Genomic DNA, 18,975 nt, shown 5'->3' on the forward strand with positions numbered 1-18,975 from the left:
ATCAACCTTTTTGCTACCATCTGGCAAAGGAATGTTTCTGAGCATTGCATCCTTTTCTGGATCAAGATACACCCCATTATCAATCCCTTTCTTTATCCACTCCTTAATTTTCTCCCCCTTTTTGGCATTATCTGAGGGAATTTCATCACTATAAAGAACTGTTGGAGGAGCAGTGCCAGTGGTTGCCAACATATGTGTTTTTAGAGCCTTGATGTCTGCTTGTGTGGTTTTGAAACTAGACTCCATTGCTTCTCTGAGCTCTTGAACATGTTTTTCATGCTGCAGCTCAGCCATCTGTTGTTGTTGGTGGAGAAATGGTTGAAAAAGATTCCAGAGCTCATTTGTAACATCTGCTGGTGGTGGAGCAGGTGCTTGAGGTGGAACAGCAGTGGATGGTACCATTTGAACTGTTAACAACTGTTGCAGCATTTCTTTGATTTCTACAACAGATGTATCCAGTTTTTCAACTCTTTCCGTCAATTCCTGGTACTTTAAACCATCACCCAATTTAATGGGATCATCTGATTTCCCACTAGCAGTGGTTGTATCAGATGTTGAGGTAGGGAGTGTACTCCAAACATCAACAACTGATGCCCCTTTTTCTTGGTACTGGGTTCTTATTCCTTCAACACTTGATAATCTTTTGATGGAACCAGTGGTTAATACAAACTCACTAACAGATAACAGAGGTGTTATGGAAGGAATTGCCTCCAAGGAAGTCTTATTGATGTAACCACTGTCCAAGTGTAAACCGGTAGGTTCAACACTTGTAGTGGCTGCTTCACTTGGATTACCACCAAGAGTTACTTGTAACTCAAGGGGTGTAACCTCCTCAGGTTGTGTTGGTGGGTTAGCAAAGATTGATACATTAGGCCCAGTCTGTTGTTGAGGTATATTCTCATGGACAGGTGATTGAGAAGGACTGGTTTATGCCAGGTTCAGATTAATTGCATCCAACAGTAGTTTGGTATTTGGTGGAACTGGGGATGTGAAGGTAGGTTTAGAAAGTGAAATTGCCCCGGGCATTGGGCTGTGGATGATGGAAACGAGTGCTTCCAGAGCATCATGATGTGGTGACCCTATTTGTACAACCTGTTCTTTTTGTGAAGAGTCAGGAGGAGTTTCAGGTATGGGTTGAGATATTTTTATCAACTGCTGTGAGGAAGTAGCAGCAGTGGTTTCTTGTGACTTTGGTTTTGTCACAGGCAGTTACTCTGGTATCTCATCCTCCAGAGTTGCCTTTTCGGTAGGTTTTGGGGGTTTTTGATTTTTCTTTTTCTGTGGCTTTTTGGTGATTTTAGGTGTGGGTTTCAAGGCAGTTGTTTTGCTACCTTGATCACCTTGAGCATTGGGCTCAGCAGCAGATGCCTGAGGAGCAGTGTTTGCTGCTAAAGTCTGCTCAGGCACCTCTGCTTGTGTTTTTCAAGGTGTTGACATTCTTGTAAAAGTTTCAAGAGTTAAGCTGTGCATTTGTAGAGATTCACCATGGTTTATTACCGCAATATCATCCTTACTGAATTTTTTTTCTCAAAATAATAACTTAAAAATTTTGGAAACGGTAAGAATGATTTTGTTTCAACATTTTTAACCAAATCATTGAAGATTACCTTGGAATAGTTAAAATTTTCTTCTTGTAAAATAGCATATCCCAAGTTTTGAATCTTCAGTGGTATTTCATTAAAAGAAGTGGTTTTATTTGAAACACACATGAGAAGGGTATGAAATAAAAATCTTGTTGCAGGAGGGAAGAAACCTTTTTGTAAGGTATCCCTCTTCATCATTGTGTCTGCATACCCTCTCTAAATGAAGTCAATTTTTAACTCGTTTTTAGGGAAAGAATCTTTACCTTCCTGATCAGCGAGCTGCAGGACCTCTGATATGGATTGCGGTGTGATGTTGACAGTTTTGCCCTTTAGAGAAGAGGTAATGGTAATGACAGTTTCACCTTGTTTTTCAAGGGTTGCATTCTTCCAGAACTCTCTTTGGGTCGTCAAGTAAATTGGTGCATCGGCGGTTAAAAAAGTTTTGTACTTTGTTGCATTAAGCATATCAAGAATGGAATCAAAGGTATCGGTGGTGTCAGGCTTTGTGAGAAGACCCAGAAGATTATGAGACGATTTGTGTGGGATTTCTGTGGAGGTAGCCTTTTGAGAGGCCCCTTTGGAAGATTTTGCGGATGATTTCGATTTTATCATTTTGAAGATGATGATTGAAGATGAGGTTGTGAAGAAATTTGATGGAATGGGATGGAAACTGCTTTGAGAAGAGAATTTTTAAGAATTCAATTCGACAGTGAAACCCTGTTTGGGGTTTGAAAAGGGGTTTTATGGAGAAAAAGTGAATGCTGACGTGGCAGCGGTTACAAAAGGTCTGACCACTATGTACTGTCCGCATGCCATCCCCTGGTGAAATGAAGGACAGTACTTTTGAACAGTACTTTTTGTGAAAACAACTGGTGAAGACAGTAGTTATAACAGTAATGGAGAATAGTGGATGCTTTTAACTATCAGTGGATAGCACAGCAGTGGATAAAACACTGATTTTGAACATCAGTACTTATCAGAGGAAAATGAGAACAGGGGATGACTTTCAGCAGTTGACAGACTTTTGAGGTAGAGCAGACTTTTGAACCCATCAGTGGTTATGGCAGACTTTTAGGATTTTTTTATTGAAAAATTCATTTTTAGCTATTTTTAAGGATGGATTTTTGATTTTCTGAAAACATTTTAATGCTTTTATTCAAAGAAAAATAGGATTTTGCCTGTTATTCCATGTTTAGCATGCCAATCCTAGAGATCAAGAAAGCTTTGGTTAGCACATCTGCCAGCTGATCCTTAGTTGGAACATGATGCAGAGAAATCAAACCTTTTTCATAGCAATCCCTCACAAAGTGATGTCTGATGTCGATGTGTTTGGTGGTTGAGTGAGAAACTGGATCTTTGATAATATTTTCTGCTGCCTGGCTGTCCAACATGAGTGGTGTCTTCAAGGCAGTGATACCAAAATCCAGTAACTGATTTTGAAGCCAGAGCAGTTGGATGTGGAAACAGCTGCTTGCTTTTTGCTTTGCCAAGACACTAAGCAATTGCCTAGGAATTGGCACCCTCCTGAAGTGGACTTCCTTGTTTTATCACATCCAACAAAGTCACTATCTGAGAAACCTGAAAGCTCAATTTTACCATCAGCTGGATACCAGATACCAAGTGTGGGAGCACCTTTGAGGTATCTGAATATCCTTTTTACAGCAATAAGGTTTGACTTTCTAGGGGCTGATTGGGAGCTTGCACAGACACATGTTGCAAACATGATATCTGGTCTAGATGCAGTGTAACATTTGTGCTTGTAATCATTATGAACAGTTCAATTATCAATAAAACAATGTTATTTTATCCCAATGATTGTTTGATTGTGTTTTACATTTTTCATATTTTAACTTTTGTTCAATTTCAAACTCTACATCGCTTTCTGGAGAATTATACGCAAACTAGTACGTAAACGTACTCAGTTTAACGCGACAAATACTCCGGAACATCAACATATACTCAACATACCTTAAATAACCTTTACATAACTTAGAAATAAGTTTTGAAGGCTTTGGTATGGCAAAAACAAGTTAATTCGCTTACAGGGACTAAACTTGACAAACTGCAAAAGTATGCCAATTTAAACTGTAACGAACATTCCGGAACATGTCCATAAGTTAAACATACCATAAATATCCTTTACATAGCTTAGAAATAGGCTTTGAGGGGTTTGGTATGCTAAAACAAACTTTTGGATCATTCAGGGGCTAAAAGTGTCAAAAAGTGCACAAGTTTGCACTTTCGCGCATAACTTACGTTCTGAATACATCCGGACATCCAAAAATTTATGTAAGCATCCTAGTATTATGCCTTAGTGTTTGGCATGAGAAAAGTCCATTCGTCGCGCAATTTGGATCGTCTTTCGCGCTTATGCGCATTCCGTCGTAATTAACCGAACATCGCGACCGTACGGCCAAACGAACCGACATCCGACATATTTTTGAGCACATTTTCAGTTCCCTATACTTTAACATCATTTTAGAGCTTTGAAATGGAGTTAACGGGGCTTAAACGTGCCAAAAACGCATCAAATACCAAGTTTTGGTGCTGTAGGGACTAAAATGGTAAATCTGCCAAACTAGGGGCTTACGGACCGTAAGCCAAAGCCCATACGGTCCGTAAGGGGTCCCCAGTACAGCAGAACCCACATTTAATGCTGATTGGCTCTTCAAATCGCGAAAGGTCCGATTGCCTTTTCACCCAATGAAAGGCCAAGGGCCATATTCAGTGAATCTAGCATTGTAACACATGTACGCACAAGATCATGGCACGATATTCGATAAAACGATCCTAACGGTTCCACTTTTCCTATAAATACCCCCCCCCCTTTTGTGTAAAAATCACAAGAATCAGATCTAAAAAGCTCTAAGTTGAAGTATTACTTCATACCTGAGTTTCTCTGATCTCGATTAGCATTCGGGGACTCTCCGTAAGTATTCTTTCATTGTTTTATCGCTTTTCAAGTCCGAAAGTCGACGTTTTGTTGACTTTCTGCATTGACCAGCTTATGGTCGATGCGAAGTTCGTTGGAACTTCATAACGTGAGCGTGATCACGATGGTTATGGTCCATAGTGACCATACCTACTGATTACCCCGTTATCTAGGCTCAGTGACGAGTCGTAGTTTCGGCCAAAATGCGCATTCTTGCGTGTTTTGTAACCAAACTACTCGTGAGCATCAAAGCCGTTTGTTTTGATGCCAAACCTGTTTTTAAACTTAGTTAAGCATGTTCTAACATGCTTAGCTCGTCACTTTTAGTATAGTGCTTATATAGGGTCGTAAGGTAAGCGATCTAAACCATTGCTTATACTTTCGAACCCGACCTATTTGGTCGATCATTAGGATCCGACCAAACACATTAGGTGACCATAGCTATAACCTTCCGAGGTTATACCTTGTGGTCACGATGTTAGGCGTTCCATACGCGTTCTACGCGAACGACGCGTTAGGGTAGCATAAGCTATCTAAACGGGTCGTGATGGGTCGCAAGCACTTAGGTTAGGTTTCATTTTAGTATGTAGGCTTTGTTAAACCATATTACACGAGTCCCCATACTCGTTTGGTTTACGAACCCGCATACTATCCGATCCTTCCGATTTGGTCCGGTATATTAACATAGCTACCTATTAGGTGCCGTTTGATATCCCGTGATCTTTAGCATTATCTGGTTATATTACAAGGAAGTCAAAGCAATCTCAGGTGAGTACATTGAACCCCTCTTTTACTGTTTTCTAAACTGTTTTGGGGTGAAACACATGTGCCTAACTGTTACATTCATGCTTTCCATGTTTTCACATCATATGCCTGCTATGTTGTTAGTACATTATAGTACACGATTTCATTACATTTCATGCTATGTATGCCCATTGTGTGCGTACTTAGTACATTGATTTACATTACGTTTCTGTTGCATATGTTTACTCAGCATATAGACACATTGATTTACATGAACATTTCTGTTGCATATGTTTACTCAGCATATGGACACATTGATTTACATGAACATTTCTGTTGCATATGTTTACTCAGCATATGGACACATTGATTTACATGAACATTTCTGTTGCATATGTTTACTCAGCATATGGACACATTGATTTACATGAACATTTCTTCTTCGTATGTTTACTTTGCATACTTAGTACAATTGTTTACATCACATGCCTTCATTTTGTTACGACATTTGGTTTGTTTAACATGGGACAATACATTCACTAACATTGATCACGCCGTTCGTTAGTAGGTAGTGGTACCATAGGAATTGACAACTCCCATTCTGGAAGTCCTGGGTTTGATAGGACTGGAAGGAATGACCGAATTCGATATACATAACTTAGATAAACCTTTAATTTGTTTAAGGGTTTATCGCCGCAGTCTCAAGGCTTGGATGTATGCATAGTTTACAATACCGCATATGTGACAACTCGAATTTCCAAGATTTCTATTTCGCATTTATTGCACGTTCATTTATTATTTAGTTGTTTACTTGCACAATTGATTGCTTTGGAATTCTATACGTTTTGATGCAATGAATCGTATTGTGTGATTGTGCATGGTTGTTTGTTAGTTGTGAAAGACTTGGTAAATATATAAACTTGGTGGTGAAACTGTGGAATTGTTTGAGATGGTGTGCTTGTGTAAAATATGATACTTAGGGAGGAAAAGAGTAATTAGTGAAATCCTAGAGATTTATAACCCTAATCCCTTTTCACTAATCATTTGACAAAACCAAAGCACGTACTTCACATTCTCTGGCAATCATCACCAAATCATTGGCAAGATATTCATCACTCTTGATTCCACATTTCTCTAGAATCAGTACAAGGTAATTGTTAATGATTGTTTGTTGATTATTTGATTGATACCAATTCTTAATTCTTGAAATCCTTGCAAACCCTAGTTCTTCATATAATTATCCTGTGATTTTTGATTGATTCTGAAATATTGCAATAATGATGACGATGATTAGTTGCATGCTTGATAGATTGTTCTTGTAATGATTATTGTTGTTAAGCATTGATCGATTGATTATGATTCTGCCGTAAGCGGATGAAATTAGGGTTCGTAGAAGGATGAATGAAACTGTTGATCGAAAGAAAACGTAACTGATACAATCTCTTTGAACAGGAACATTTCGTATGTTTAATTAGTTGTCTGAGGTTTGTGAATGAATGAAATTGTCTGAGTTTCATGAGTTGAGTTTGATCCGAGTTTCTTATGATATGTTTGTCTGAGTTTTTGAATGATACGCAAGGTCCGAAGATTTCTTTAAACATTTGTCTGAGTTTTATAATGAAAACATTAAGTCCGAGCTAAACATGAAACATATAAGTCCGACTTTTAAACAAGGGATATGGTCCGAATTTCTTAATGTGAAACCCTAGTCCGACTTATATGCATACAACACTTAGTCCGAGTTTCCTTAAAACATTGCTGGTCCGAATTTTTGAAGATGTAAGGAGGGTTGTCCGAGCTTCACAAAGGGCAGGTGGTCCGAGTTTGTTTGAGGGGGGTGTTGTCCGAGTTTTCTGGCCCCCAAAACCTTGTCCGAGTTTTTAACTCCCCTCACAAGGTCCGAGTTTTGATAAGCCTTCCTCAGGTCCGACTTTATGACCCCATTCCCCCATGGTCCGAACTTTGAACAGGGATCCCCCTCCCCCTTCATCTTTTGTCCGAGCTTCTATATATTATGGTTGTATATGAGTTCTGATTTCCTGCCAAGGGATTTAACTGGGTGGAATGTAACTGTGTAACATTTATTAGAAACAAAGTGTCTGAGTTACATGCTTTACATCCAAATTTCTTGAATGGTTAAGTGCATAGCCCTGTATGATAGACAACCTGCTACTGAATGCTACTGTCTGCTACTGTATGCGATTATGTGATACTGTCTAATAGGATGCTACATGTTATTGAATGACACGACATGTTACTGTGTGATACGATACCGTATGTTACTGTTGAACAGCAAGAACCTGTAAACTTTAATTGAACGTCAACACTTATCTTGAATTTATGTGCATCATATCCTAGGTCTTGTGTAACGGACTTAGACAATTATTAAACCCTAGAGCATAGCATACCGAGCAAACCAAGGTGAGTTCACACTCTTACTAAGGCATGGGATTCCCAGGGTTGGGAATGGGATTGAAGGAATAAGGTTGGATAGATTCGTACTGACACTAATACTAGACTACCATACCATTGTCCTCGGTTGTGCAGGACACATACTTATGCCACTCACTGTCCTCGGTTTTGCAGGACACATACTTATGCTATTCACTGTCCTCGGTTGTGCAGGACACATACATACAATCTACGTAGACTTATACTTACTACTATCCTCGGTTGTGAAGGATACTCACGTAAAACCTACGTGAACTTATACTTACTACTATCCTCGGTTGTGAAGGATACTCACGTAAAACCTACGTGTACTTATACTTACTACTATCCTCGGTTGTGAAGGATACTCACGTAAAACCTACGTGTACTTATACTTACTACTATCCTCGGTTGTGAAGGATACTTATGGTTACGAGTAGTCTAGTGGATATATAACATGGGAAGCCCCCACCAATAGAACGTACTATCAGCCCAGTAGAGCCACATGTTACATACGAACTTACTCTTACGCATTTACTTTTTGTGAACTCGCTCAACTAGTTGTTGATCCTCTGTTACATGCCTTGCAGGTCGTTAGATACATGGAGCTTGCACAGGGAGGAGCTGGTCGTTGTGGGCTTGGATCGTGATTATCTTATTAAACACTTATGACATTTCGTACTTAATTATGTTGGGTTTCGATTATACGCTTCCGCTAAACAATGATAACTTACTTATGATTTTGGATCACCTTTCATATGGATTTGGTTTGGTTTAATGGCAATTACTTTTACTATATATATACTGTTCTATATGATTGGTGGCTTGATCCTGGTCAGTCACGCTCCCAAGCGGTGATACTCCGCACGTGGATTTTGGGGGTGTGACAGATTGGTATCAGAGCCATTGGTTATAGAGAACTTGGTTTTAATACGGGGAAAACGTTTTTATTAAAACCAGACTATAACCAGAACCGTGCTCTCAACGATCCACAACGACGCTTCGCTCCACGTGCAAGACTCGACACCCTAGGTAATAAGGTTTATGTTTATTGCCTACATGCTAGAATTGCATAGAACTTTGCTCGTAGTATGCTTACATTACTTTGCTCACTACTTGATACTGCTTGAGAACACCTATGTGCCTACACTTTTCTGTCATCGCACTACTCGTGAACCATTCATACTTATGCTACCTTTACTGTTCGATCATGTCTGGACGTGTTGACATGACTCAAGCCCAGTTGACGGCTCTCATTAACGAACAAGTTGCTGCGGCGCTTGCAGCCGCACAAGCAGGAGGTATAACCTGCTATTCCAGACCTATCCTAGGATGTTAGATCCTACTCTCGTGACGCAACTCTCGCGCTTAACCTTGACCTATCTTTCTCGCGCAACGGGTCAGAACGCATAGCAACCTGTCTGCACATTCAAGAACTTCATGGACTGTCGTCCAAGCACATTCAGTGGCACAGAAGGAGCAGTTGGACTACTCCATTGGTTTGGGAAACTCGAGTCGGTATTCGAGATGTGTGAATGCCCTGAGGCTCGCAGGGTCAAGTACGCCACTATTACGTTGGAAGGAATCGCGCTAACCTGGTGGAACGCGCAAGTTCAGATATTAGGGCTGGCAGCTGCTAACGCCACCCCCTGGAACGAATTCAAAGAACGCATTAAAAGGGAATACTGCACGCGTGATGACATCCACAAGTTGGGAGTGGAGCTTTACCATTTGAAAATGACGGGGTCAGAAATTGAAGCTTATACGAAACGGTCGAACGAACTGGCCATCTTGTGTCCAACCATGGTGGACCCTCCAAGCAAGCGTATCGAATTGTACCTCAAGGGTCTAGCCTCAGAGATTCAGAGCCATGCTACATCGGCTAACCTCGACAATATCCAAGACATTCAGCGTCTTGCTCATCGCCTCACGGATCAGGCAGTGGAACAGAACAGGCTGCCTAGTTGTATCAGCGCTATTACTACCGCTTCCACTTCTGCTACTCCCGCTACTCCTAGTGAGAACAAGCGGAAATGGGATGGGTATTCCAGCAAGGGTTCAGCTACCGTTCGGTCTCAAGCACAGCAGCAGCGCATGAATAGTGATCACCAGAGCCGAGTCAGCCAACTTCTGGTGGTCAGGGGCAGGGTGGATATCGGGGAATTCACCCAATGTGTAACTAATGCAACAGACACCACGGTGGTTAGTGCAACGAGGGACGTTGCCAGAGGTGTCTCAAGATGGGCCATGAAGCTAAGGATTCAGGAGCCCATGGCCTGCAAATCAGAATCTCCAGCAGCAACAGCAAGCAGAAATCCTATGCAAGGAGAAAATCATTCGTATTCCTCGTGCGGGGAAGGAACCTCTCGAAGTTTAAGGCGACAAGAGTGGTGCTATGGTTGGCATCATCTCTTTCCTGAAGGCTCAGAAATGCTTACGAAAGTGTCATACGGCTATCTTGGCACTTGTTACTGATGCATCGACAAAGGAGAAAAGAATAGAGGATATTCCAGTGGTATGCGAATTTCCTCAAGTGTTTCCTAAAGACTTACCAGGTCTACCGCCTCATCGTCAGGTCGAGTTTCAAGTTGAGCTAGCTCCAGGAGCAGCACCTATAGCTCGCGCACCGTATCGTTTGGCTCCAACGGAATTGGAAGAACTGTCTAAGCAACTACAAGAGCTCTTGGGTAAGGGCTTTATTCGTCCAAGCTCTTCGCCTTGGGGAGCTCCAGTATTATTCGTGAAAAAGAAGGATGGCACTTTCAGGATGTGCATCGACTACCGCGAATTGAACAAGGTCACAGTGAAGAACCGCTATCCTCTTCCACGTATTGACGATTTATTCGACCAGTTGCAAGGGTCGAGTTACTACTCCAAGATTGATCTACGGTCTGGTTACCATCAGCTGAGAGTCCGAGATGAGGACGTCTCCAAGACAGCATTCAGAACTCGCTACGGCCACTACGAGTTACTAGGCATGCCATTCGGACTTACGAACGCGCCTACAGTATTCATGGATCTTATGAACAGGGTGTGCAAACCCTATCTTGACAAGTTCGTCATTGTCTTCATCGACGACATTCTGATCTACTCCAAGAGTCAGGAGGAACACAAGCAGCACTTACGACTTATCTTGGAACTTCTTCGAAAGGAGCAACTGTACGCAAGGTTTTCAAAATGTGACTTCTGGCTTCGTGAAGTCCATTTTCTAGGCCATGTGGTGAACAGGGATGGGATTCATGTTGATTCATATAAGGTAGATTCGATCAGAAACTGGCCTGCACCGCGTACACCAACGGAAATACGCCAATTCTTGGGTTTGACGGGTTACTACAGACGGTTTATCAAAGATTTCTCAAAAATTGCTCAGCCACTTACACTACTGACACAGAAGGGTGTCACCTACCGTTGGGGAGATCCCCAGGAAACCACTTTCCAGTACTTAAAGGATAGGCTTAGCAACGCGCCTATTCTCTCACTGCCAGAGGGTGCAGACGATTTTGTAGTATATTGTGACACATCGATACAGGGGCTTGGTCGTGTATTGATCCAGCGGGATAAAGTTATTGCCTACGCTTCACGACAACTCAAAGTTCACGAACGGAACTACACGACGCACGATTTAGAGCTGGGAGCTGTTGTCTTCGCGCTCAAGATATGGCGACACTACCTGTACGGTACCAAGTGCACTACCTACACCGATCACAGGAGTCTCGAGCATATCTTCAAGTAGAAGGAATTGAATATGCGTCAACGACGATGGGTCGAGTTACTTAATGATTACGAATGCGCTATCAAGTACCATCCAGGCAAAGCCAATGTCGTGGCTGACGCTCTCATTCGAAAGGATACTTTACCTAGGCGTGTACGAGCTCTGCAGCTCACTATTCAGTCTAATCTTCCTACACAAATACGAAATGCTCAGGTTGAAGCATTGAAACCGGAAAACGTCAAGGCTGAAGCCTTACGCGGCTCAAGGCAACGATTAGAACAAAAGGAAGATGGCGCCTACTATGTAACAGGACGTATTTGGGTACCATTATATGGCGGTTTACGCGAGCTGGTAATGGACGAAGCTCACAAGTCTCGCTACTCGGTACATCCAGGGTCGGATAAAATGTACCACGATCTCAAAACTACATATTGGTGGCCTGGCATGAAGGCCCACATCGCTACTTACGTCGGCAAGTGTTTGACATGTGCAAAGGTCAAAGTGGAGTATCAGAAACCAGCGGGCCTACTTCAGCAGCCCAAGATACCGCAATGGAAATGGGAAGAAATTTCCATGAATTTTGTTACAGGCCTACCCAGATCCCAGCGTGGGAATGATACTATATGGGTGATCGTGGATCGACTCACCAAGTCTGCACACTTCCTGGCTATAAAGGAAACGGATAAGTTCTCCACTCTCGCAGACATTTATCTTAAAGAAGTAGTTTCGAGGCACGGGGTGCCCACCTCCATCATTTCGGATCGGGATGCACAATTTACGTCAGAGCTATGGCAAGCGATGCACAAATCTTTTGGCTCACGATTAGACATGAGCACAGCATATCATCCTCAGACGGATGGGCAGTCTGAGCAAACGATCCAAACTCTTGAAGACATACTCCGGGCATGTGTTATCGATTTCGGCAACGGCTGGGAAAAGCACCTCCCTTTGGTGGAGTTCTCATACAATAACAGCTATCACACCAGCATACAAGCCGCTCCATTCGAGGCATTGTACGGACGTAAATGCCGGTCACCACTCTGTTGGGCAGAGGTGGGGGATAGTCAGATCACGGGTCCAGAGATTGTAGTGGACGCCACGGGAAAAGATTGCACAAATACGACAACACATGGCGGCAGCACGCGACCGTCAGAAAGCCTACGCGGATAAGCGTAGGAAGCCATTGGAATTTCAGGTCGGGGACCGGGTTTTACTTAAAGTCTCACCCTGGAAGGGTGTGGTTCGATTTGGTAAACGAGACAAACTCAATCCACGGTATGTTGGACCGTTCGAAATCACTGAAAGAATAGGCCCAGTAGCCTACAGACTGAACCTACCAGCTGAACTCGGTGCAGTTCACAATGTATTTCACGTGTCGAATCTGAAGAAGTGCATGTCAGATAAGACCCTCATAATTCCTTTTAAGGAACTCACTATCGACGAGCGGTTGCAGTTCGTCGAGGAGCCAGTTGAAATCACGGACCGGGATGTTAAGGTCCTCAAACACAAGAGAATCCCTCTTCTCCGAGTTCGTTGGAACTCCAAACGTGGCCCAGAGTACACCTGGGAACGCGAAGACCAGATGACAGAAAAGTACCCCCAATTATTCGAAACCAATGCAACCACTACTGAGGCTGAAGCTACTACTACTGAATTTCGGGACGAAATTCCAAATCAACGGGGGGATGATGTGACACCCCAGGAAAACCAGTAAACGATACAACTTACCTAGCTTCCTCAGTAACCGCATGCTAAATTTCGGGACGAAATTCCAAATCAACGGGGGGATGATGTGACACCCCAGGCAAAACCAGTAAACGATACAACTTACCTAGATTCCTCAGTAACCGCATGCTAAATTTCGGGACGAAATTTCTTTTAAGTTGGGGATAATGTGACAACTCGAATTTCCAAGATTTCTATTTCGCATTTATTGCACGTTCATTTATTATTTAGTTGTTTACTTGCACAATTGATTGCTTTGGAATTCTATATGTTTTGATGCAATGAATCGTATTGTGTGATTGTGCATGGTTGTTTGTTAATTGTGAAAGACTTGGTAAATATATAAACTTGGTGGTGAAACTGTGGAATTGTTTGAGATGGTGTGCTTGTGTAAAATATGATACTTAGGGAGGAAAAGAGTAATTAGTGAAATCCTAGAGATTTATAACTCTAATCCCTTTTCACTAATCATTTGACAAAACCAAAGCACGTACTTCACATTCTCTGGCAATCATCACCAAATCATTGGCAAGATATTCATCACTCTTGATTCCACATTTCTCTAGAATCAGTACAAGGTAATTGTTAATGATTGTTTGTTGATTATTTGATTGATACCAATTCTTAATTCTTGAAATCCTTGCAAACCCTAGTTCTTCATATAATTATCCTGTGATTTTTGATTGATTCTGAAATATTGCGATTATGATGACGATGATTAGTTGCATGCTTGATAGATTGTTCTTGTAATGATTATTGTTGTTAAGCATTGATCGATTGATTATGATTCTGCTGTAAGCGGATGAAATTAGGGTTTTTAGAAGGATGAATGAAACTGTTGATCGAAAGAAAACGTAACTGATACAATCTCTTTGAACAGGAACATTTCGTATGTTTAATTAGTTGTCTGAGGTTTGTGAATGAATGAAATTGTCTGAGTTTCATGAGTTGAGTTTGATCTGAGTTTCTTATGATATGTTTGTCTGAGTTTTTGAATGATACGCAAGGTCCGAAGATTTCTTTAAACATTTGTCTGAGTTTTATAATGAAAACATTAAGTCCGAGCTAAACATGAAACATATAAGTCCGACTTTTAAACAAGGGATATGGTCCGAATTTCTTAATGTGAAACCCTAGTCCGACTTATATGCATACAACACTTAGTCCGAGTTTCCTTAAAACATTGCTGGTCCGAATTTTTGAAGATGTAAGGAGGGTTGTCCGAGCTTCACAAAGGGCAGGTGGTCCGAGTTTGTTTGAGGGGGGTGTTGTCCGAGTTTTCTGGCCCCCAAAACCTTGTCCGAGTTTTTAACTCCCCTCACAAGGTCCGAGTTTTGATAAGCCTTCCTCAGGTCCGACTTTATGACCCCATTCCCCCATGGTCCGAACTTTGAACAGGGATCCCCCTCCCCCTCCCCCTTCATCTTTTGTCCGAGCTTCTATATATTATGGTTGTATATGAGTTCTGATTTCCTGCCAAGGGATTTAACTGGGTGGAATGTAACTGTGTAACATTTATTAGAAACAAAGTGTCTGAGTTACATGCTTTACATCCAAATTTCTTGAATGGTTAAGTGCATAGCCCTGTATGATAGACAACCTGCTACTGAATGCTACTGTCTGCTACTGTATGCGATTATGTGATACTGTCTAATAGGATGCTACATGTTATTGAATGATACGACATGTTACTGTGTGATACGATACCGTATGTTACTGTTGAACAGCAAGAACCTGTAAACTTTAATTGAACGTCAACACTTATCTTGAATTTATGTGCATCATATCCTAGGTCTTGTGTAACGGACTTAGACAATTATTAAACCCTAGAGCATAGCATACCGAGCAAACCAAGGTGAGTTCACACTCTTACTAAGGCATGGGATTCCCAGGGTTGGGAATGGGATTGAAGGAATAAGGTTGGATAGATTCGTACTGACACTAATACTAGACTACCATACCATTGTCCTCGGTTGTGCAGGACACATACTTATGCCACTCACTGTCCTCGGTTGTGCAGGACACATACTTATGCTATTCACTGTCCTCGGTTGTGCAGGACACATACATACAATCTACGTAGACTTATACTTACTACTATCCTCGGTTGTGAAGGATACTCACGTAAAACCTACGTGTACTTATACTTACTACTATCCTCGGTTGTGAAGGATACTCACGTAAAACCTACGTGTACTTATACTTACTACTATCCTCGGTTGTGAAGGATACTTATGGTTACGAGTAGTCTAGTGGATATATAACATGGGAAGCCCCCACCAATAGAACGTACTATCGGCCCAGTAGAGCCACATGTTACATACGAACTTACTCTTACGCATTTACTTTCTGTGAACTCGCTCAACTAGTTGTTGATCCTCTGTTACATGCTTTGCAGGTCGTTAGATACATGGAGCTTGCACAGGGAGGAGCTGGTCGTTGTGGGCTTGGATCGTGATTATCTTATTAAACACTTATGACATTTCGTACTTAATTATGTTGGGTTTCGATTATACGCTTCCGCTAAACAATGATAACTTACTTATGATTTTGGATCACCTTTCATATGGATTTGGTTTGGTTTAATGGCAATTACTTTTACTATATATATATACTGTTCTATATGATTGGTGGCTTGATCCTGGTCAGTCACGCTCCCAAGCGGTGATACTCCGCACGTGGATTTTGGGGGTGTGACAGATTGGTATCAGAGCCATTGGTTATAGAGAACTTGTCTTGTGCATTTTACATATGGTTTAAGTTGATACATTTCGCTTACCATACATGATACATTTTGGGGAACACATTACATGATTTACATTAAACATAAACACGTTGACATTGACATACACATTTGGTGGTTTACGTTGAACATAAACATTTGACATGGTTTACACAATAACACTTGACATTTGGTTTATACATGAACAATTTACATGGTGGATTGGTTTGGGTAAATGGTTTGAGTAACGTGGAGTATGTAATATGATGCAAACATGGTGGATACGCCGCTGGTACTTCCTATATATAAATGTTTGCATAATATTACATATCTTGGCGTTATCTAAATCATTTCAGTTTAGACATATAACATTTTATACAAATAACATACTTTTCATAAAACATTGTCTTACAAAACAACTTATTATATTCAACTCATTTCACTTGGTTACTCGTTTAACCTTGCACTTATCTATACATATCATTTGATGTTATCATTTTTCAAATGGTTTACAAAGCAAGACAAATTACAAGGTTCATGACTGACTGTTATTAAACATTCTTTAAAACTCAAGTCATGAATCCCATTTTCACAAAACCTATGTATCTCACAGGCATTTTTATGCTGACGTACCTACTTTCACATGTGTTTTCAGGAGCTATTCCATAGGACGTTGATCATGATTCTAGGGCGGACCTGTGCCTTAGAGACTAAAACTGAAGATAGACTTAGTTAACTATGTTATAAACTCTTTGTTTTCCTGTTTGAGACAATGTACTACCCGTGTTGATAAATAAAAATGTAACTTTAATTTCCATGGTTGTATAACAATTAATTCTGTCCACAACACTCCCCGAAGTTTTCCGCCGCGGTTGCATGTTACACGCGGTCGGGGTGTGACAGAAGAGTTGGTATCAGAGCCAATGGTTATAGGGAATTAGGTTATTAGTAATGCTTTGACCTAGACTATAACTTTCTAGGACCCTAACACAAGTTATCTTGTGTTTAGAGTTTAAAACATGCACATCACCTATCCTTAGGTGATAACCACAACGGGAACTTCGGTTCCGAATCCGCTTTGAAAATTAATCATCTGTTCTAGGATGATTGATTACTAGGTTTTGAACCCTCTGTTATAAGGTTTTGAACCCTCTGTTATATGGTTTTGAACCCTTTGGATTCTCAAAAATCTCGTCAAAGTTTTGGGTTAATAGTGTGAACACGTGCGAACTGGAAGAGTGAATGCCTGTACCCTGGGTTTTCTGTCTAAGGCTAGAGTGTTCGTACAAATCCACATAATCGGACCAGTCACTCTTACCTGGGAACTCTTGGGGTGAGTGTTCACTTATAGGCGAGCATGTCTTCGCGATACACTAATTCTGACCCATTTACTTTGACTAGACATTTCATGTCGCCTGTTTGCTTTGCGATGCATAACCGCCATCTTTGCTTTTGTTGATTTTGCTTCATCTCATTCTCTTCATCCAATCATCTCACTCGTTTCATTTCATGTTTTTCTCTTCTAGAATGCCTCCTCGACGCGACAACCAGATAGCTACTGCCGAGCTGGCAGAAATTATTGCGCAGCAGATGGCTGCTCAATTCCCAAATCTCTTCGCTCAATGGAACCAGGCCAACAACAACAACAATGGTACATGCAAATACAAGGATTTTAACTCGGCTAAGCCACTCAAGTTTAGTGGTTCTGAAGGAGCAACTGGGCTTCTTCAGTGGTTTGAGAGCATCGAGAACACTTTTCGCCACGTGCAGTGTCCGGATAATCGCAAGGTCGAGTTTTCTTCAAGCGTGTTTCAGAAGAGGGCTCTTACATGGTGGAATGGGGTTATGAGAGATCAAGGTGCAGAAGTTGCTCTAGCTCAGACATGGGCTGAACTGAGAGCTCTTATGATGAGGGAGTTTTGTCCTCGTCATGAACAACGGGCGTTGGAGAAAGAATTTGATGTTTTGAAGCAAGATAGTGGCGAGCACAGGGCTTATACTGATAGGTTTGAAGAGTTGAGTCTGCTTTGCCCGACTATGGTTACCCCACTCGATAAGGCCATCGAAAGGTACATCGACGGCCTACCTGACTCAGTACAAGACATCCTTACTGGTAGCAACCCTACCACACTCCGTCAGGCAATCGAGTTATCAGCGACACTGACTGAGTCGCAGATTCGAAAGAATAAGCTACACAGGAAGGGTGACAAGGGCAAGAAACAGTCGACTGACAAGGAGGATAGCAAGAAAGGTCAAAACAAGAAGGGAAAGGATTCTGGTTCCTCAAGGGGGTCAAGGAAGCGTAAGGCTTCCCAAAACTATGCTGTCACTGCCCAAGCTAACCAGGCAGCTCCCAACCAGCCTCCAGCAAAGAAGCCCTATTCAGGAAGTGCACCTTTGTGCAATCAATGCAACAGTCACCATCAGCCGCAATATCAGTGCCGTTTCTGTACTAACTGTGGGAAGTCGGGTCATCTTGCCGATGTTTGTCGGTTTGCTCAGAACCGTGCAGTTCAGAACCCTGCTCAACAAGTTGCTCAGCAACAGGGTCAGGCGGCACGACCAAACTACCCACCAGGTGCTTGTTATAACTGTGGGGATCTGACCCACTACAGAAACCGGTGTCCAAGGCTAGCCAACCAGAACCAGAATGCAAACCAGAATCAGGCACAGGCTCGAGGTCGAGTCTTTAACATGAATGCACAAGAAGCACAAGCAGACAACGAAGTGGTGAACGGTACGTTCTTTATTAATAATCAGCCAGCATCTGTTCTTTTTGATTCGGGTGCCGACAAGAGTTTTGTGTCATTGTCTTTTGAGACAATGCTCCGCGTGTCTAGAATAAAACTAAGTAAACCTTTGACAGTAGAGGTTGCCAGTTGTGAACCCATTGTTCTTAATTCTGTCTACGCAACTGCCAGTTGAACCTTAACGACCATATTTTTCCTATTGACCTCACTCCAATGCAACTTGGAAGCTTCGACGTTATTGTGGGTATGGATTGGTTATCTAAGCATCGCGCAGAGATAGTTTGTTCTGAGAAGATTGTTCGTGTACCGCTGTCAACAGGCGAGATCCTACAGGTTCGTGGTGAGAAGCCTGCCGGTGGTCTCAAACTCATGTCTTG

The sequence above is a fragment of the Helianthus annuus genome, chromosome 14 (genome assembly GCF_002127325.2).
Source record: "Helianthus annuus cultivar XRQ/B chromosome 14, HanXRQr2.0-SUNRISE, whole genome shotgun sequence".
Lineage (NCBI taxonomy): Eukaryota > Viridiplantae > Streptophyta > Magnoliopsida > Asterales > Asteraceae > Helianthus > Helianthus annuus.